Source organism: Sinohyriopsis cumingii, chromosome 8, assembly GCF_028554795.1.
Source record: "Sinohyriopsis cumingii isolate HCF-2022 chromosome 8, ASM2855479v2, whole genome shotgun sequence".
Taxonomy (NCBI): domain Eukaryota; kingdom Metazoa; phylum Mollusca; class Bivalvia; order Unionida; family Unionidae; genus Sinohyriopsis; species Sinohyriopsis cumingii.
This window is the reverse complement of record NC_142968.1, coordinates 95,357,158-95,379,010: the sequence shown is the minus strand read 5'-3', so window position 1 is coordinate 95,379,010 and position 21,853 is coordinate 95,357,158. Positions and strand designations below refer to the sequence as shown.

Below are 21,853 nucleotides of genomic sequence, written 5' to 3'. Positions count from 1 at the left end.
GTGATTTAGGAAACATCAAGACACAAAATGATAGATGAATAGACTGACTATTGTTTACCGACTTGCATGCCTAAAGAGCGTGCGTGAAGGAAAACATCCTTCCATTTCAATTCTAACTAAAACATGATCCAGAGCGATAGAGAGAGGTGAAAGAGAACAATTTCATAAAGTGTGAGTAAAAACAAAACACGCCATCCTTATTATACAATGTCAAGACCAAGAGACACTTACGTTTTCTTTCTGGTCTATTCTCTTTTAGAAGGTAGTATGAAATTTCACATCAGGGCCAACGCATCGGCTCACATTGTCAATTTTTCCATTTCCATGTCTTTACTGGTACAAGTTCTTCATCATCTTCAATTTCTTCTTCTTCTGAATCCCTCTTCTCTGTTTCGTCTTGTTTTTGTTTCTTCTCTTTTCTCGTAGGGCACTCTGAATTCCAATGTCCTTTCTCCTGACAACGATATTAGGTATCTTGACTTTTGTCTCTCTTTCTTAGACGAAGCAGTTATTCTGGAGACAAATACCCATTTACCTTTGCAGATATAGCAAACTTCATTAGCACTTACACACTTTCGTATGACTCTCATCAAATCAACGACCAAAAGAGTAAGTTTTGTTGCCACTTTCGCATGTGAATTATGCTTTCGTATGACTTTTAGCAAATATTTGACCAGCAGGTCGATCTGTGCTGACTCTTCCATCTTCTTGATCGTTTGAGAGCGGAATGAATACTCTGACGCTAAGACACTCTCCTTATATACAGGGACCTGCTGCGTATGAAACCTAGTCAAATGTAATTTTGCAATAAGATGAAACGATTTCATTGAGGAAGTAAAAAGCAATGATGTACCGTATCGCCTCACACAAAACCTGAAGTGTTAGTTCAAATTCGTGTCAGCGATTTCGAAGACGACATAACTGAACTTTAATCAATGCTCTCCAATTATGCCACAAAACCACGAGTCCTGATTCACGCCAAAAGAAATTTCGTTCGGTCCATAAAAATAGTATCACATCTGAGAAAAACAAAAACGAACTTCCAGAAAACTGAGAACGACGGCTTACACCTACAACGTAAATGTATGAGTTCAAGCAGTGCGTAAAACTTAGTCAAATTAAATTTTTATAGCCAAGACGAAACGATCTCTTTTCGAAGAAGAAAGCAGACACCAAGCGACAATGGCGATCCGTGTCACACAACACTTTTCAAAATGTATATTGTCAGAGGTTTGTTCTAGCGATCTGCACGGTTAAATTAAATGTTGATGTATTTTGCAATAAGACGGACACAATTCCCATGGGATCGCCCATGATACGATTGTTCGTGCATTAGTTTAATTTTTAAAAATATTTTTTTATATAAATCGCCTATAGGATAGACCCAGTAAAGCATGGCCATTCTCGTCACTGTCTGAATAGCTACTCAAGTCAATTCGAAGCGAACGCGGTAAGAAAATAAGTATAGCCAATGAAATGGCTTACAACGGGTGATGCATTGTTTTGTTCTAGGACTGTGTGGCATAATAATCCCTATGTTCTTGCGTTGTTACCATTACAGTGCAGATAGACTGAAATGTGAACTTACAAGCCCTCTTTGTGTGTGTTGTACCATTTCCTCTTACCACATCAAAATACTGAGTGTCACAGTATTGGTTCGCGTTTTCAAGCTGACCATTTTTTTATATCTCACTTAAACATTTCGACATAAACACTCACACTCACATCGGTAGAGTCAGAACAGACGTGTTACAGTATTGAGGGGCATGTTATCTTTTTTTTTCAAACTAATAAATTTGGGGCTTGTATGAAGTAAAGAACCGAAAGTACAGTGAAACTCAAGGATGATGACCCAATCTGTCTGTCTATTGATGCGTGTATTTACTTAAGAAGAAATATGACCTCTAAAACACAAAGAGATACGGCAAGCATGATTAGATTAAACACAACGATGTTTTCCTTCACGCCCGTGTAATTTAGAGTTTCAATCGTCTTTGAAGACAAACTTGGTCTCCTTTTGTAGGGCTTGAAATAATAAAAAAAAACTGAAAAATCTTAAGCACTTTGCTGTAGATAATTTCATCAACAGACTAAACAACATAAATACCGTTACAACAATAGAAAGCCTTAAATCTTCTATCAAAAAGAAATGCATGAAAAAAATTAAAGATTAACGATAACTAAACAATGAAACCGAATTTAACAAATGCAATGACATGTGAAGAAATGCCTCTCACTTTGGAAAGGTAGGCGAATGTATTCTGTCATGCACCATCAACTTGAAAAAAATTATAAACAGAGAGAAACCTGAATTCAAAATTCAGTTGTTTCTTTTTCTTCAAAATTGTTTCGTTTCTTTTTTCTTTTTTTTGGAACAAATCTAAGCACTAATATAGTGTGGAAAAGGGAAAATGCACATACAAGCTTTGATATTTCTGAAAAAATGAGGGGATATTCCAAACGTTCATAACCACCTATATATGCTTGGACTTGTCTGTGACTTATCCACAAAACAAGATGTACATATTTCTGGTCAAGCTGCAAGTGTGTGCGTGTTTTTGAAAATGGTAAAAATGGGATATACAATTTTCTCGTGACACTTATAAAGTGAAGAGTCTGTGCAAGTGTCAAAAGCCAAAGTCATATAAGTTTTGTATTTTGTACGGCTTGTAAAGATTTCCACTTTAGAAAATGTGAAGTATCACAAGTTATTATCACAAACAGAAGTGGAACATAAGGGATTGCAAGAAAGGAAATAACCCAGACAGTTGGTGTCATCAAGAGTGCTAGAGACGGTACCCGAACTTGCTTGCCTGCTTACTTGAATTAAAGTGATATTCGCTCTAATGGAGCATATATCACTGGTTTAATAACGCACCGCGTGATTTTTAATTACTCCTGGGGAAGGAAAGAGAGCCTCATCTCCCAGGCTTTTATGTACTCACAGACTACTTTTAAATTTAGCCATTCAGGTGTAGGACTAACTAGTCCTTAACAACCTGACTGAAAGGCTTTAAACATGAGTGGGAATAGTCTCACCACACATTAATTTTTTCTGTCCGAGCGTGGTAAAGGAGGAAAAAGGTGCTCAAAAAGACAGCCATGGGTGTTAAGTACTCAACAAAACGCTAGCCCGTACTTATTTCAAATCAAGTCCCGTTTTTGCTAATGGACAGTAAAAAGTACCAATAATGTGTTAACCACTTGTGCAATTAGTTCAAATCTAACGAGTCTGTTAAATTTCCTACTTCCTAACATATCTATCTAATATTAGTACTTAATGTACATAAAAATAGCCATACTGATCTTATTTAAATTATTATGTCTAAGAGACATATACCAGTTTGGTCACTGTTAGGTTTAAAAAGTTAAGTTTGTTGCGGTGTTCCAATGGGTCAAGTTTGTTTCGAGAATAGTTTAGTCAAGGAGGGATACCAAGCCAAATATGGTTCCCCATTTAATAAAAGCAATCTTTTGGAGCCCTAAAAAGGGCTGTTTTTTCTGTTAGAAGGTAACACGTCTCTCTTTTGCTTTCACGTTCTTTCCCGCACTCCTAGTCTCATGATTCTTGATATCAGGAAATGCGTAGCCATGATGGGCGGCAATGTAAGCAGCGGCTTCTACCAGTTGACTGAGGGGGAATCCAGTGTAGGTTTGTCTGTACAATTGGGGAAGAACTCTGACCCTAATCCCCATTGAGAAGGTCTTGGTTTAAAGGTGTCTAGAGATTTGTCTTCAACGTATTGTATGGCTGTAATAAACTGCCCTGCTTTGTTGACGTCATACAATGCTTGATCTAGCCCCATTTCGGTGTACTTCTCAACGAAGGTCAGCGTCCCCCTCCTCCTCCTCAACCGCTTCAATTTCCTCTTCTGGTTCTGATACTAATTCTTTAGTTGAGGTAGATAGTTTCAAATCCGCTGCTATGGTGTCTGTCGCTGTTATTGTTGTTGTGGTTGTTCTTTCAGCTGAGATTGCCTGTAGTATCGGAGTGAGAAAAGAACGTTGTTGTTGTTGTAGGGTTTAACGCCATTTTTCAGCACGCGATAGTCTATACATGGCGGCCAGTATTAATGGTGGAGGAAGAACCCGCGAAAACCCCGGAAATAACCACCGACCCACGAGAAGCTACTGGCAAGCTTTCTCACATACCCACATTAGCCGAATCCGAGACTCGAACCCACGCAGACAAAGGTGAGATGACTTTGATCCGTAACGGAGAGCGTTTTAGACCACTCGGCCACTCGGGGCCCCAGAAAAGAACGTAGTGCCTCCGATAATTACATTTGAGTTTGCCATACCGTTTGTCTAACATAACTGGCCCTTTGTTTTGCCACCACTCTTTCCGGGGCAGGTTGTTTGTTAGGTATAGTCGGCTGTTGACTAGATGTTTTTTGTGTTCTCGAGGTGGGTGGAGTGCTAACTGGCTAGGTCTGCATTTCTTGCTCCCGCTACTGTTGCGTATATTTCTTCCCTCCACACCGAGTTCTGGGCCTAATTCTTTTAATTTCGTTGTACCCGAACTTACATTATCCATATTATCACCAACAAAAACAAACGCACAGACCTAAAAGAAACCCTCACTCACTTTTTTACAGAACATTACTATTTTTAAAATTTTGATAAGCGACGGAAACGAAGGACTTAGAGTCGCACTTTCTAACCAAGATAAAGAAATCATGTGCTGATAGACTCACTTCTGTATTTTTTCTTCTAACTGACTAACATATCATAGGCAATGGAATGTTATTTCTTTTTGAGAGTATGGGGTAGCCCTGAAATTTTTTTTTTTTGGAACTTGAAGCTATGGCGATCGCTTAGGTTATAAGATGGCGGCCTCCTCTGACGACAGGCTTTCTCACAGGATAAGGTCTGCTTCTTCGGAAAAGAGAAGAAGAACTCTTTGGTGTCGATACAACTGTTGACAAAGCCTCTGTCAGGTTCATGCTGCTGCTGTTGCTGCTCTCTCTGCTATTTATGAAGTCTGTACTTCTCCATCCATTTTTCTTTCTCCTTCTTGAATTCCTCCTTGAAGAGCTCTTCTTTCAGGTCTTCAGTGACTTTCAACATTATGATATTGTCTATCTCTTCAGGTCTCGGCATCAGACTTGTCATGACCCTATGCAAATTCACATAGGCTTCGTTCAACTTGGCTAATCTTGAGCACATCTTCGTAGGAAGATAAGTTAACAATGGATGGTCAGACTGGAGACTGCCCCGTTTTTATGGTCAAAGCGCGGACGTGAAGGAAAACATTACTACACGGTTTTCGAGCCGGAACGTTCAAATAGAGTTATGGGAGGGATAGAGAGAAGTCAAAGAACATGAATCAAGATTCCTATAGCCAAGCAAACCACAAAGGCATTTTTTCTTCAAAACACAACATTTTTTTATTCATACTAACAAACAACTCTAACATTTTTAACAATAATCCAACAATATAACATCAAACATTTTTTTTTCAAATACCAAACATTTTTTTCAACTAACACATTATTTTGGACAGGGCTGACAACGTTGTAAATGAAATTGTGATTTCCACTGTTGGACGTCATTAGGCCATTGATGGACACTACGTTTCCTGGTTAGAGACAAAAGATAAGCATACTGGTCACAAAACCATCGATGTACTTTCACATCGTTTCTAGAAGAATGACGAGGATCAAAATGAGTCACTAAATGTTCTAAAGAATAGCCCAGGCTGCAATGATGCAGAAAATACACACAGTACTGTCCACACACCAAGGAATATGTGCCTTGTTATTTCACATTATTGAATAGTGTGGTCTGAGCATTTCTTCTCATAAAGTCAATGATATCGTCTTCCAAAGGGGCAGTCCATAGGAATCAAAATATTCCACACATCCTTCTTGAGGAAAGTAGACGGCTACCCAGTGGGTTCCTGGGAGATGACTGTCGTCCGTGTTGATGACATAAGCTTGATGGTTTTGAGGTGTGCAATGAGGGAGTTCATCTTTAGCACAGACGACAGGATTCCAAGAAGCAGTGTACAAACTGTGGTTCAAAAGGTAATAAAGTTCTCAGGTATCCATTTTTTGTTTTTTTCTTCTTCACAGGTAATGATAAGTGATCAATTCGATCCTGACTTTTTGCTTGAAAATGTCTGACAAGTAACCGTTTCTTCGCCTTGTCTCCCAACTCTGATCCAACAGAGCTTCGATGCGATGGATCTCTTGAGTTGTTAATGGAGGACAATAATGTTCACGCAAGCCTTTATACCACTGTTGTAACACGTCTTCTTCCGAGATGAGACTCCAAGCTTCGTCCAGATATTCGTCCAATTTTTCTTCTTGACTCAGCATCAGGCATTTATCGTGTTGAATTTGACTGGGATGATCGTTATGACATCCATAGCAATCTTTCTTGATCAATTCCTTAATTTTTTTTCTGTCAAGACTATAGCATAACAGGAAACTAAATGTGATTCTTGTTCTGGCCATCTAGACTTCATCATGATGACTTCTTCGTCTTTGTCTTGGGGTTCTCCTTCCTCAGGATCTTCACATTCCATGTCCAAAGAATCCCTACTATATAAACATTGATAAAAGTCTTCCATGACTTCTAATAGCCTAGAATGATTTCTCTCAAACTGTTGGTTTATATCGTATTGTCCAATTCAGCATACAGGATGACGTTCACCGTATTATCTGCGCGTAGATTTTCTGCAAACTGAAATTCCACACGCATCTGGCCGGATTTTATAGGGTGAAAATGTCCCTCCTCGCTGTCTTGACTTGCAATTCGTTAGAGAACCGTTTTCGAAAATGGAGTTTCACTGTAACTTTCCCTTTGGAGAATGGAATATTTTGTCCCAGATCTCCTTTTATAGCGATGTTGCAGTGTCTAAATACGACTTACTGACGGGCAAATAGTGAGGATGTACAAATTCACGGTGTACGTGATAGGTGTTTGCACCTTCCTGGTCATTGTTTGTGGTACTATCCACTTTGAAAGGAATGACACGCAGTAACGGAACAGAGGTGTGTCCCACCACGTTGTACTCCACCACATCGGAATACACAAAGATCAAATTAAGTCCTTGGTTCAGTTCTACCGGGTTTCCAAAAACTCTGTAAAAATCCATATTACCTTTGATCTTGGGACTCAAATTGTTTGCGACCATTTCTGCATGTCCACCCAAAATTTCAAACAAACTATCATTGAACCTGAGGGACAATGTGTCCGTATCTTGAAATTTGATCACGAGACGATGAGCCACTTTATGGTACTCAATCTTCACACTTTTTTTGGCTCTGTTCAGTGCTTTGCCATAGGCTAAGTTGAACCTGTCCGCAATAGTGTCCACCAAATGTTCACCACTAAAATAATAACCTGAAGGAATTTTCAAGGTGTACATAATGAAGGCTGGATTGCTGGCTGGTCTTGTGTCCCCTAAAAACCCGATTTTATTGATTTCTTCCTCCAATTGGGCATTCAGGATTTCCACCTCGAAAGTATTTTGCTTTTCGGTGATGTTTTTGATTTGTGTTGGGTGAATGATTTCCACTAAAGCCACTTCCCAATGGGCTTCGTGATCTAACTGGATGGTCTGAGGTAATTTGACCGTGTAACATCACAACGTGTTCTTGGGAAACACCTCCATGGAACTGTCACTGGGTAAGGTTAAGTAAAATTGGTTGTTATTGCTCATAATTCCAGAGTTTTGTGGCTCTCCGAGGCGATACTGGAAGTTAGAGGAGTGTCTCCGCCCAAAATGGGGTTGTTGTTGGAGTGGTGACTGGCACTGACACTGGACACAAGGTTCCCGTTGTTCCCGTTCGAGGAGAATTTCAGGGAGGGATTAGGAAGCAGGTAACCGATGTAACTGCTCAATACAATGGTCCACAAGTGTTTGTCTCCTTGTTGCAAACTCAAATTGGCAATGGCTGCCCCGATGACACAATACACCACGAAGATTTGGCAGAAAAAGACGATTTGCGTTTTAGGCACACGTTTTCCATACCACACCCACAAGGGTTGTGTTTGTAAATCTTGCAGAGAAGAATTGGGTGAAGGAGTGATCGCAGTAGCTGAATCTGTGTGAAAGGGCATGATGGTCACTTCTTTTCATAGTGCGAAGCGTCGATTCAAGAATGAAAACTGGGTGGATATCCTTTCCAACGTACTTTGACTTCTTTGACACGTCGTTTGCCCACTTTACGGTTTCTGCGTTTGACAATGCCTTTGATGTCGTACACGTCGTCTTTTTTGGTGACACGACTTGATTTGAAATAAGTACGGGCTAGCGTTTTGTTGAGCACTTAACACCCATAGCTGTCTTTTTGAGCACCTTTTCCTCCTTTACCACGCTCGGACAGAAAAAATGAGTGTGTGGTGAGACTATTCCCACTCATGTTTAAAGCCTTTCAGTCAGGTTGTTAAGGACTAGTTAGTCCTACACCTGAATGGCTAAATTTAAAAGTAGTCTGTGAGTACATAAAAGCCTGGGAGTGATATATGCTCCATTAGAGCGAAAATCACTTTAATTCAAGTAAGCAGGCAAGCAAGTTCGGGTACCGTCTCTAGCACTCTTGATGACACCAACTGTCTGGGTTATTTCCTTTCTTGCAAGCCCCTATGTTCCACTTCTGTTTGTGATAATAACTTGTGATACTTCACATTTTCTAAAGTGGAAATCTTTACAAGCCGTACAAAATACAAAACTTATATGACTTTGGCTTTTGACACTTGCACAGACTCTTCACTTTATAAGTGTCACGAGAAAATTGTATATCCCATTTTTACCATTTTCAAAAATACGCACACACTTGCAGCTTGACCAGAAATATGTACATCTTGTTTTGTGGATAAGTCACAGACAGGTCCCAGCATATATAGGTGGTTATGAACGTTAGGAATATCCCCTCATTTTTTCAGAAATATCAAAGCTTGTATGTGCATTTTTCCTTTTCCACACTATATTAGTGCTTAGATTTGTTCCAAAAAAAAAGAAAAAAGAAACGAAACAATTTTGAAGAAAAAGAAACAACTGAATTTTGAATTCAGGTTTCTCTCTGTTTATAATTTTTTTCAAGTTGATGATGCATGACAGAGTACATTCACCTACCTTTCCAAAGTCAGAGGCATTTCTTCACATGTCATTGCCTTTGTTAAATTCGGTTTCATTGTTTAGTTATCGTTAATCTTTAATTTTTTTCATGCATTTCTTTTTTATAGAAGATTTAAGGCTTTCTATTTTTGTAACGGTATTTATGTTGTTTAGTCTGTTGATGAAATTATCTATAGCAAAGTGCTTAAGATTTTTCAGTTTTTTTTTATTATTTCAAGCCCTACAAAAGGAGACCAAGTTTGTCTTCAAAGACGATTGAAACTCTAAATTACACGGGCGTGAAGGAAAACATCGTTGTGTTTAATCTAATCATGCTTGCCGTATCTCTTTGTGTTTTAGAGGTCATATTTCTTCTTAAGTAAATACACGCATCAATAGACAGACAGATTGGGTCATCATCCTTGAGTTTCACTGTACTTTCGGTTCTTTACTTCATACAAGCCCCAAATTTATTAGTTTGAAAAAAAAAAGATAACATGCCCCTCAATACTGTAACACGTCTGTTCTGACTCTACCGATGTGAGTGTGAGTCTTTATGTCGAAATGTTTAAGTGAGATATAAAAAAATGGTCAGCTTGAAAACGCGAACCAATACTGTGACACTCAGTATTTTGATGTGGTAAGAGGAAATGGTACAACACACACAAAGAGGGCTTGTAAGTTCACATTTCAGTCTGTCTGCACTGTAATGGTAACAACGCAAGAACATAGGGATTATTATGCCACACAGTCCTAGAACAAAACAATGCATCACCCGTTGTAAGCCATTTCATTGGCTATACTTATTTTCTTACCGCGTTCGCTTCGAATTGACTTGAGTAGCTATTCAGACAGTGACGAGAATGGCCATGCTTTACTGGGTCTATCCTATAGGCGATTTATATAAAAAAAATATTTTTAAAAATTAAACTAATGCACGAACAATCGTATCATGGGCGATCCCATGGGAATTGTGTCCGTCTTATTGCAAAATACATCAACATTTAATTTAACCGTGCAGATCGCTAGAACAAACCTCTGACAATATACATTTTGAAAAGTGTTGTGTGACACGGATCGCCATTGTCGCTTGGTGTCTGCTTTATTCTTCGAAAAGAGATCGTTTCGTCTTGGCTATAAAAATTTAATTTGACTAACTTTTACGCACTACTTGAACTCATACATTTACGTTGTAGGTGTAAGCCGTCGTTCTCAGTTTTCTGGAAGTTCGTTTTTGTTTTTCTCAGATGTGATACTATTTTTATGGACCGAACGAAATTTCTTTTGGCGTGAATCAGGACTCGTGGTTTTGTGGCATAATTGGAGAGCATTGATTAAAGTTCAGTTATGTCGTCTTCGAAATCGCTGACGCGAATTTGAACTAACACTTCAGGTTTTGTGTGAGGCGATACGGTACATCATTGCTTTTTACTTCCTCAATGAAATCGTTTCATCTTATTGCAAAATTACATTTGACTAGGTTTCATACGCAGCAGGTCCCTGTATATAAGGAGAGCGTCTTAGCGTCAGAGTATTCATTCCGCTCTCAAACGATCAAGAAGATGGAAGGGTCAGCACAGATCGACCTGCTGGTCAAATATTTGCTAAAAGTCATACGAAAGCATAATTCACATGCGAAAGTGGCAACAAAACTTACTCTTTTGGTCGTTGATTTGATGAGAGTCATACGAAAGTGTGTAAGTGCTAATGAAGTTTGCTATATCTGCAAAGGTAAATGGGTATTTGTCTCCAGAATACCTGCTTCGTCTAAGAAAGAGAGACAAAAGTCAAGATACCTAATATCGTTGTCAGGAGAAAGGACATTGGAATTCAGAGTGCCCTACGAGAAAAGAGAAGAAACAAAAACAAGACGAAACAGAGAAGAGGGATTCAGAAGAAGAAGAAATTGAAGATGATGAAGAACTTGTACCAGTAAAGACATGGAAATGGAAAAATTGACAATGTGAGCCGATGCGTTGGCCCTGATGTGAAATTTCATACTACCTTCTAAAAGAGAATAGACCAGAAAGAAAACGTAAGTGTCTCTTGGTCTTGACATTGTATAATAAGGATGGCGTGTTTTGTTTTTACTCACACTTTATGAAATTGTTCTCTTTCACCTCTCTCTATCGCTCTGGATCATGTTTTAGTTAGAATTGAAATGGAAGGATGTTTTCCTTCACGCACGCTCTTTAGGCATGCAAGTCGGTAAACAATAGTCAGTCTATTCATCCATCATTTTGTGTCTTGATGTTTCCTAAATCACACGCTGATGCCATAAAATAACGGGTTAAATGGGTTTTGTAGTGTTGGGAGTGGGGGTGGGGTGTAGGTGTTTGGCAGAGTTGGTCATTGCAGGTGAGGGCTTAGGTGCTTTCAAAAAACTTTTTCTTCTTCACTCTGTGTTGATAGTATATTTGGGGTTTGTATGCGTTCGCGTACGTTTGTGTGGATAGTTTATTTGGGGTTTGTATGCGTTCGCGTACGTTTGTGTGGATAGTTTATTTGGGGTTTGTATTATCTCCCTTCTGTGTTGATAGTATATTTGGGGTTTGTTTTTTCCTCTTCCCTCTGTGTGTGCGTGTGTGTGTGTGTGTGTGTGTGTGTGTGTGTGTGTGTGTGTGTGTGTGTGTGTGTGTGTGTTCGCGTACGTTGTGTAGATCGTATATTTGGTTGTTTTTCTCTTCTTCCTCCCGAGTGTGGATAGCATATTTGGGGTTTGTATGCGTTAGCGACGTTGTGTGGATAGTATATTTGGGGTTTGTATGCGTTCGCGTCCGTTTGTGTGGATAGTTTATTTGGGGTTTGTATTATCTCCCTTCTGTGTTGATAGTATATTTGGGGTTTGTATGCGTTCGCGTACGTTTGTGTGATAGTTTATTTGGGGTTTGTATTATCTCCCTTCTGTGTTGATAGTATATTTGGGGTTTGTTTTTTCCTCTTCCCTCTGTGTGTGTGTGTGTGTGTGTGTGTGTGTGTGTGTGTGTGAGTGTATGTGTGTGTGTGTTCGCGTACGTTGTGTAGATCGTATATTTGGTTGTTTTTTTCTTCTTCCTCCCGAGTGTGAATAGCATATTTGGGGTTTGTATGCGTTAGCGACGTTGTGTGGATAGTATATTTGGGGTTTGTATGCGTTCGCGTCCGTTTGTGTGGATAATTTATTTGGGGTTTGTATTATCTCCCTTCTGTGTTGATAGTATATTTGGGGTTTGTTTTTTCCTCTTCCCTCTGTGTGTGCGTGTGTGTGTGTGTGTGTGTGTGTGTGCGTGTGTGTGTGTGTGTGTGTTCGCGTACGTTGTGTAGATCGTATATTTGGTTGTTTTTTTCTTCTTCCTCCCGAGTGTGGATGGCATATTTGGGGTTTGTATGCGTTAGCGACGTTGTGTGGATAGTATATTTGGGGTTTGTATGCGTTCACGTACGTTTGTGTGGATAGTTTATTTGGGGTTTGTATTATCTCCCTTCTGTGCTGATAGTGTATTTGGAGTTTGTATGCGTTCGCGTACGTTTGTGTGGATAGTTTATTTGGGGTTTGTATTATCTCCCTTCTGTGCTGATAGTATATTTGGAGTTTGTATGCGTTCGCGTACGTTTGTGTGGATAGTTTATTTGGGGTTTGTATTATCTCCCTTCTGTGTTGATAGTATATTTGGGGTTTGTTTTTCCTCTTCCCTCTGTGTGTGTGTGTGTGTGTGTGTGTGTGTGTGTGTGTGTGTGTGTTCTCGTACGTTGTGTAGATCGTATATTTGGTTGTTTTTTTCTTCTTCCTCCCGAGTGTGGATAGCATATTTGGGGTTTGTATGCGTTAGCGGCGTTGTGTGGATAGTATATTTGGGGTTTGTATGCGTTCGCGTACGTTTGTATGGATAGTTTATTTGGGGTTTGCATTATCTCCCTTCTGTGTTGATAGTATATTTTTGGTTTGTATGCGTTCGCGTACGTTTGTGTGGATAGTTTATTTGCGGTTTGTGTTATCTCCCTTCTGTGTTGATAGTATATTTGGGGTTTGTTTTTTCCTCTTCCCTCTGTGTGTGTGTGTGTGTGTGTGTGTGTGTGTGTGTGTGTGTGTGTGCGTATGTCTGCGCGCGTACGTTGTGTGTGTGTGGGTGTGTGTGTATTGGTCTCTGTTTGTCTCTATAAAGACTCACTTTATCCCTATCAGATACACTCTACCTACCTACCTGCAGTAGCGTGTATTCAGTTCAGCCACTTGCAACACTGTTGACATTTATCCCCTAGTGTTCAGTACAGTGACGTCACTGACGCTGGAAATTTCGAGACTATAAATATGGACTTGGGGATTTCCATAGGTTGTAGCTATACATATGTACTAGAGTTCATAAACAGGAACGTCACTCAAGCTGAGGCTATAAAAAGATAGTGGGATTATCCAAAGGAATAACCCACAAGTTGTAGTATAAATAGATAGTGGGATTTCATAGGAATTTTAGCTGATTATAGCTATAAATAGATACATGGGTGTTTATCCACGATCGTCACACAAGTTGATATTGTAAGTAGTTACTAATTTTATCCATTTTAGTCTAAACCATTGTAACTTAATTTTCGGGGATATGTTTATTTTCCTTTAAATTCTGGGACAATTTCGTCATTTTAGCGTTACTTTTAGTCACATCCATTTTGTCGTTGAACATTTCCTTGATTATAGCTATTTATAGCATCATTACAAATATGCAAATATTTGAACACCCCAGCAAGATTTCAGGTCTTGGTAATGCTTTATATATAAATCTCATGCTTGTACTAGTGTATGTATGTCTCTGTCTCTGTTGTGTTTGACCCTCTACCATCATTGTCCCTAGACAGTCCCACCATGTTCAATTCCCCTTGACGCTATACAGACTCACCATGTTCAATTTCCGTATGTTAAATTCCCTTTTCCCCAGAGTGACCCAGGGTTTTTTGCCCATGTTAAATTTCCATTGCCCATGTTAAATTTCCCTTGTCGCTAATCTTACCCAGGGTTTTTTGCCCATGTTAAATTTCCATTGTCGCTAATCTTACCCGGGGTGGTTAATGTTAAATTTCCATTGTCGCTAATCTTACCCAGGGGGTGTTTTTAATGCTAATTCCCATTGTCGCTAATCTCACCCCATATACTACTTATGTCGCAATACCTTTTCAGAACAAAATGCATCTTCGGAAAGGAAAATTGCCCTAAAGTGTAAACAAAGTCAGGTCTGTTTACTTAAATTCTAGCGATTCAACCTGACCGACATCTAGTAGTAGACCCTTTTTTCTTCCAATGGAAACACCAATGCCATGAAATCAAATCTAAGTAAACATGTTGCCTAGTGTTTTGTATCTCTATATTTTTTGTAACTCCTGGTGCATTTTTTTTATAAAAGTTATTCATGGCTGTAAATTGTGCTGAATATCTTAAAATAAGTTATGCCTACGTGACCTGAGTCTGGTAAGAGTATAATATTACAAAAGGTCTATAAATATATGCTTACGTATTTGTTGAAAAAAAAATTAATAATAATCATAATAGTATGACTAAATGGCACTCTGGAACTGTTATAAATTGTTAGAACCAATTACGGACAACCTCGTGATTCTTGAAATGTATAAGGAATTTCTCGTTCATTTAGGACTTCCATCAACCTTTATAATGATTAGTTTGGAGTCACTTCATCATACAGTAAGTTCCTTTCACGTATTTTTTTTTATAACTTTGGTAACTAAACTGTTTGTTAAGTTTACAAAAGTTGTTGGTTTTGCTTTCGTACAGTTACTTAATCTGTGACCATAGAATCGTAACAATTACAAGTGATCATTATCTTAAAATAAAATCTACAAATATGGACACAAAATATATATGTAATATGTTGTTTTGAAAAGATCATTACAATCTACAAAGTGTGGAGACAGGTTAAACATGAAGTATCGATATATATATATATATATATATATATATATATATATATATATATATATATATATATATATATATATTATACCCGAAATATTTTTTTTACATATTATTCAAATATGTATCTGATACAATAATACCAGAAAGAGAGAGAGAGAGAGAGAGAGAGAGAGAGAGAGAGAGTGGGTACATTTAACTTAGCACTGCATTTTACATACATTTACTTCTGTATTTGAAGGAAATGTGTTTAATGTTTTAAATAACTAAATAAACTTATGCGTGCTTGGATTATGCCAGCAAAATCAATTTTATAATACGCCTCAAATAATACGGCATACATCTGTCACCAAGGCAAAGCCTGAAATCGAATATGTAACAGTTGGAAACATGTAGAAAATATATTTGTTATATAATTTTGATGGTCTTATTTGTACTTAAATGTGTGCAATAAGCGGCTCTAGTTTTTGGTACGAAATGACCATTGCTTTGAGAACATAACAATTCATCTGGGTACGGAAAGACTTGGGTATATATATACAAATACATATATATAGATATATATAGATATATACAACTATTTATCAGTGCTTGGACCATTGCTATACCCGGATATGATATACTAATGTAATTTTTATGGCCGGAAGAGTTTATTAGACTAAAAATAGGTTCGTATCTAGAGATAGAACGGTAAATATGACAATACGGTATATGTGACCGTGTACAACAATATATACAAACTGACCATCACCTTAGGTACGAAGTGCCCATCACCTTGGGTACAAAACGACCAATTTCTACTGGTACGAAATGACTTGGGCACATATTGACCATAAGCCGTTTAGTCATAAGCACCCAATTTGTAACAAAATAACAGACTGGCTTCAGTTTTGATAATAGCCGTCTGAAATAAATAGGAGAGGACAGAATTACAAATAAGTAACAATAAAAACTGTTTACCCAACAATTGTATTGCTTTCAAGATATGATCGTGGTATTGACCTCTTTGAAATAAGAACATCTGGAATAGCTCTGTCTTTATCCCATTGCTGATTGTACAACATATAGCAATCATAAATAGAGTGCCCTTTCTTGTCAGAATAAGTGCAAGAGATAACGATTAGAAGTGTGATTTCCAAACGTTGTGTCAGCTTGAGATTTGAAAGATTGTGTTTGAGACTGCGGTGGCTTTTAGTACCATACAGCTACTTAGAGGAAGACTTATGGACAAATGAAAGCACTCAAGGGATAATAATCCGCCGTATGAGCAGTATGTTCCAGAGTTTCTACTCTTTTCTCTTCTACACCCCATTGCGCAAGAACCAGAATGTCTATATCTGTATCTATCAAAAGTACCATATTTTTATCGAACGGGGGGAAGCAACAAATACATATCTAGACAGATAAATAAAGGTGTATTCTTCTCTTCAGTAAATAGTTGCCCAGACGGGTCCCACGAGGTACAATGTAAGACCAATCCATGTGAAGTGACCCAGTGCCCTGCATACCCGGAAGCGAATTGTGTGTAAGTAATATCAGATTTTTCACTAGTACTGTTGATTCTCATTGCAGAGGACTTACAAAAAAAAATATATGAAAATTTACATTCATGCAGAGTCATTTTTATATACCACAAGTTTAATTTATGCGTAATAACTGTTGAAAAGAATGATTCTTGTCATACACACATTTTCGAACAGTATCATCGTAATATTTTTACCTTTTGGACTTTTCGTTCATTATTTATGATATGTTATTATTTTTGTGTGCATAACACATGTACATTTTACAGCGTTTAGCAAGAAAGATATCGTTTTTTTTTTTAGTAGGACACTGGCCGTGTAAGACACTGGCAGAATTGTCTTAAAACTGACACGACGGACTGATTGGACAGATGCCGCTTATTAATATTATTTGATTCATGATGGTAGGAAAGACATCTTAACAATAACTAAAGAAACAGCAGTTTCAGCAATATATTAGTGCAGACAAGTGCAAAGAGTTTAAAACATATTATTATTATTATTATTATTATTATTATTATTATTTGGCGAGTTAGCATTAATTACATTCCTTTCCGCGTAATGTACAGAAAAGACAACAACAAAGAAAACAAGCAACTAACATATAATTCCGAAAACAAAACAAATTTATATACATAGAGTGAGATCTTAATTTTAATGTATTCTCAAAATAAGTAAGCTAGAAGCTATAGCAGAAATCTATGTATGTTCCAAATATGTATGCACATGCTCTAAGAGACTATCATATTTTGGAGTCTTATATGAGAGAGAGAGAGAGAGAGAGAGAGAGAGAGAGAGAATTATAAATATACACCAGACTGAACGGAAAGTGCTATCCCTGGATTTCTATAGAAGAATGTTTGATAATATTAGGCATAATTCATAGTTTAATACAAATAATATTATCATACAGGTTAGAGAATTTTTAATTCGTACTCTACGGACATTCGAACGCAGGTCCGCGGGTAAACAGCACCCATCGCCTTGCCTGCACACACGAGCCCACCATATTCCCTCACATCGCCAATAAATGATGTTACTCAATCGGTGTTATATGCACTCGTGTGTAGCAGACACACTCGCATGACGACCTAGTAATTATTTATCATGTATCAACACAGTCATTCCAGATTCCTATGAAAGAAATCAAGGTATATGGAATTAATTATATAGAATTATAAATATACACCAGACAGAACGGAAAGTGCTCTCCCTGGATTCCTACAGAAGAATGCTTGATAATAGTAGGCAGAATTAACATTTTAATAAAAATAATACTCGCATGACGACCATTCTGTTCTGTCTGGTTTAGAGTCCGAATTAAAAATTATCCAACCTATATTATAGTATTATTTGTATTAAAATATTCTTCTATATGATCCAGAATATATATATATATATATATATATATATATATATATATATATATATATATATATATATATATATAACTGTATTTTGTTGACATTTTACCTTTGATAAATACCCATTCGTTGATCACAATTCGGCAAAAGTATGCTACCTTATTCTTTTTCTTTCAGAGCAAACTACTGCCACGGTTGCAATGCGGTCTTTTTTGTCGATGGAAAAGATGTCGATTGTTACGAGAAAAAGTGAAATATTTTGTAACGATATAGAAATTAAACTCCTACAAAATTCGGAATATCCTTAATTGGTTCAGGGCACTGTTCCCTGTTGTTTCAAATTCTCAGTACCTTTGAATTATAATAAATATTTCGCCCTTAAAGTTGTTCTTAATTCTATTCACTTTTCTAGCAATTTAGGAAGCAAAACGGAACTGCATCAACAGTGAACATTGCCTTTTTTTGCAATGGACAAAGAAAAAGGGCTTAGTGGCGAAAATTGATTATTTATTAAATTTTAGTAGCCCTCTGATAACATAAGCAAAGCAATTGTTACTTTCTCTAGATAATAATAATAATAATAATAATAATAATAATAATAATAATAATAATTTATTCAGTAATTAAGGCTACCGGCCCATATTACTAAATACAATATAAGTAAATATAATGTGTGCAATGGTTTAAAGAAGTTAAATATGGCGTTCATCATGAGAATATACACATAATTTCCAATAATCGGTGCATTATTTTATAATGATGTTACTACCTCTAAGGATAGTATTCACCATTCGTTTGAGTTACCAAAGATTGTCTAAGACGAAAGCCAAACAAAAGGGAATTCATCTTCTACCAAATAAACATTATTTTTTTCCGGCATAGTTCACAACACGTATTATTTCTCTCAATCCTGTTCTGCCTACCTGTCTCTATTATCAGCGTATGCTCTCTGCATCAATATTTATCAAGCAATCTCCTAAGCAAACACGATAATCCACATGAGATTTTCCCGGGCCTAATTCGGTTTTATGCATGCTATAATACCTACATTTATGTGAGTTGTTAATATCAATTTGCCAGTTTTGCAGTTTTAAATCCTTAATTATTCGCACAAATAGAGCAAAAAAAAATTGTTTTTGGTCTCCAACACCTTGAATTAACCAAACATACCCAAAACCGAAACGAAATAACATGACTTTAACTTTGATAGTCCACGTTTCATCTAATCTTTGCATCATTACATAACATTGGTGTGGGTATTGAGTTGAAAGCATTCCTGGGACCTTCAACCAGTATTTAATGCAACGAAAAAGATACTAGGTACAGAGTAGGCTTATATATATATATATATATATATATATATATATATATATATATATATATATATATATATATATATATATATATATATATATATATATATATATATCGTATGGTGAATAACTTCTTTCATATGCACTGAATCCAGTAAGAGATCGCTTGTCAAGGAGTGCTGAAGAAAATGTAATAATATGTCAACGAACAGTGCAAAACTTTTTTTTCAATCTAGCCTAAGTGCCCTCCATCTTCAATAAAACCAAAGTGACTCAATAGTGTCGTCAACAAGCAACTAAAACCAGCATCTTTTTACCGCTCTCATTTTATCATTTTAATACTTCCTACATTTTGCTCAGTATTCACCCACACATTCACCAATAATTACTTCTCTTGATTTTGTAGTTCTTGCTGGTATTTTTAGTGTAATGTGTTATGGATGTTTGATTTAATTTATATCCGATTTAATTTAAATGGTTGTTTGTTAGTTTTAAAATGCCTTTTTTATTATATTACATGTGTGGAATCGAGGCCATACTTGGAATACGTAACAAATATTATGTATCATCAATTAGGGTTTCCTAGTGGACTGACCAACGTTCGGGCGTCTGCTTTGCGGAGTATTCAAGTTTTATACCGATGTTTAAAGAAATAATCTCAGTTTGGGCTTTTTACCTTTAACACTGAAATGTGTTTTGTTGTGACCAGTTGAGCTGAAATTTTATTTTATGGAATTAATAATTCTTTACTCCGGGAATATTTAAGTGCTCATACAGAATTCTCTGACAAAAATACTTATTGAAGTTTTATTCGGAATTCAGACACCGGAATGTTATTGCCTACCGATCAACAAAGAAGTGTAGACACAACAGTACTATACAGGATATAGTATACGTCATCGCCTTCCATTTTTATTTTTCGTCTGGACTCGAACTCGAATTCATTAATACATTTTGTTACTAGGATTTGTAATTTTAAAGTCTTGGATTATTCTCTGATTATTTTTAATATGATTCTTAAAAAAGTAAGTTCTATTTTTCCTTTTTACCTTGTTTTCTAGGGAAATAAAATATTTGTTAAATTTTACTATCTTTGTTACTGTTTATGAGAGCCTAAACACGTAACAAAAGAATGTGGGTGGCTCCTCCTTGAATATTTGAATTTTGGCTAAAATATTTCAGAAAACATTGTTGTTTTTTTTAATTTGAATTCCCCATGTTTTTGAAATCCTTTACAATTTCCAAGTATTCTTCTACAATTTTGAAATCCTTAGTGAAATCAACAAGATTTTTATAATGTCATCAAAAGTGGAAATGTTTTTTTTCAAGTTGTATCCAGGAACAATTAGACCTTTTGATTCAACTTGCCAGAAAATACGATTTTTTTAGGCAAAGGCTTTCTTAACGAAGCAAGAAATAAAAAAAATAGTTTGGTCCAGTATTTGGTAGAAAATAATGTTTTGGATAAAAGTGTTTTGGTTCCGATCAGTAAGTCTGTATCAGACTGACATATTAAAATACAAGATGGAATTGGAGTTAAGGAAGCTGGAACTTCAGAAAGAAGAAAAACAAAGGCAAATGCAAATGCAATTAGAGAAAGAGAAGAGAGATACATGAATGAAGGAAAGAAAAACAAATGTAGTTACCATGTGAAAAAGAGGAAAGAGAGAGAGATAGAGAGAGAAGTGAAAGATAGTAAGAAAAACATATGCAATTTGAAGAAAAAGAGAAAGAAAGTCAAATGCAGTTACTAGAAAAACAAATGCAGTTATGATTTGAGAAAAAAGATAGACAAAATCGGATACAAAATGAACAAGAACAAAGGGAATTCCATATTAGGTTAATATAGTTAGAGATGGCTAGGGGAAAACACTCCCCTACTTTTGATGTTTTAAGACATAAGAAGTCACTACATCCATTTTTGGAAGAATAGACAGACATTTTCCTTATTTTGAAAAACAATGCTGAGAGCTTGGAGTTGCCAAGAGAATACTGTGCTCTATTTTTGCAATATATATTCATTGCTAGAGCTCGTGATATTTACATTTCACTGTCGCTAGAGCAGAGCGCTGTCTATGATATAGTTAAGGACTATATCTTGATGGGTTATGAGTTAGTCCATGAGGCTTATCGGCAAAAATTCAGACACGATACAAAAGAAGCTGACCAGAATTATGTCGAATTTGCATCGGGGAAAAACCACGACAATTTGATAGGTGGTGTTTTCAATTGACTCGTCGTCACCATACAGTTGGGATACAGAATTTGGGCGGCAACCATTAGCAGCATTTGAGCCTGTCTCTATGGATTTCGTAGGTACAATTGTGATGAAGAGTGCACCAAAGTCATGTGAATTTGGTCCAATTCCAACGTCACTGCTGCTTGAGTGCTTAGATCCAGTATTGCCTTCACTAACTGATGTTTTTAATGCCTCTCTCTCATCCGGGGAATTCCCATCATTGTTCCAAACTGCCATTGTAGGGCCTCTGCTGAAGAGGTCAGCACTAGACCATAACGATTTAAAGAACTACCGCCCAGTTTCTAATCTCCCATTCATATTAAAATTTTTAGAAAAGGTTGTTCTATCCCAGCTTGTATCTCATCTAAATTCAAACAGTCTTTTTAGCAATGTACAATCTGCATATCGCCTTGCCACAGTACTGAAACTACTCTTCTAAAAGTAGTTAATG

The 21,853-nt window shown here is 36.9% G+C and overlaps 1 long non-coding RNA gene across 1 annotated transcript in view; it reads left to right on the top strand.

Moving 5' to 3' along the window:
- LOC149794174 (uncharacterized) overlaps positions 1-18,233 on the top strand; it is a 23,121-nt gene extending 4,888 nt beyond the window's left edge. Inside the window, exons 2-3 of the long non-coding RNA XR_016422613.1 lie at positions 16,395-16,488; positions 18,028-18,233. This is a non-coding gene — a long non-coding RNA (uncharacterized LOC149794174). The remainder of the gene's footprint in view (positions 1-16,394; positions 16,489-18,027) is intronic.
- The last annotated feature ends 3,620 nt before the right edge of the window (positions 18,234-21,853 follow it).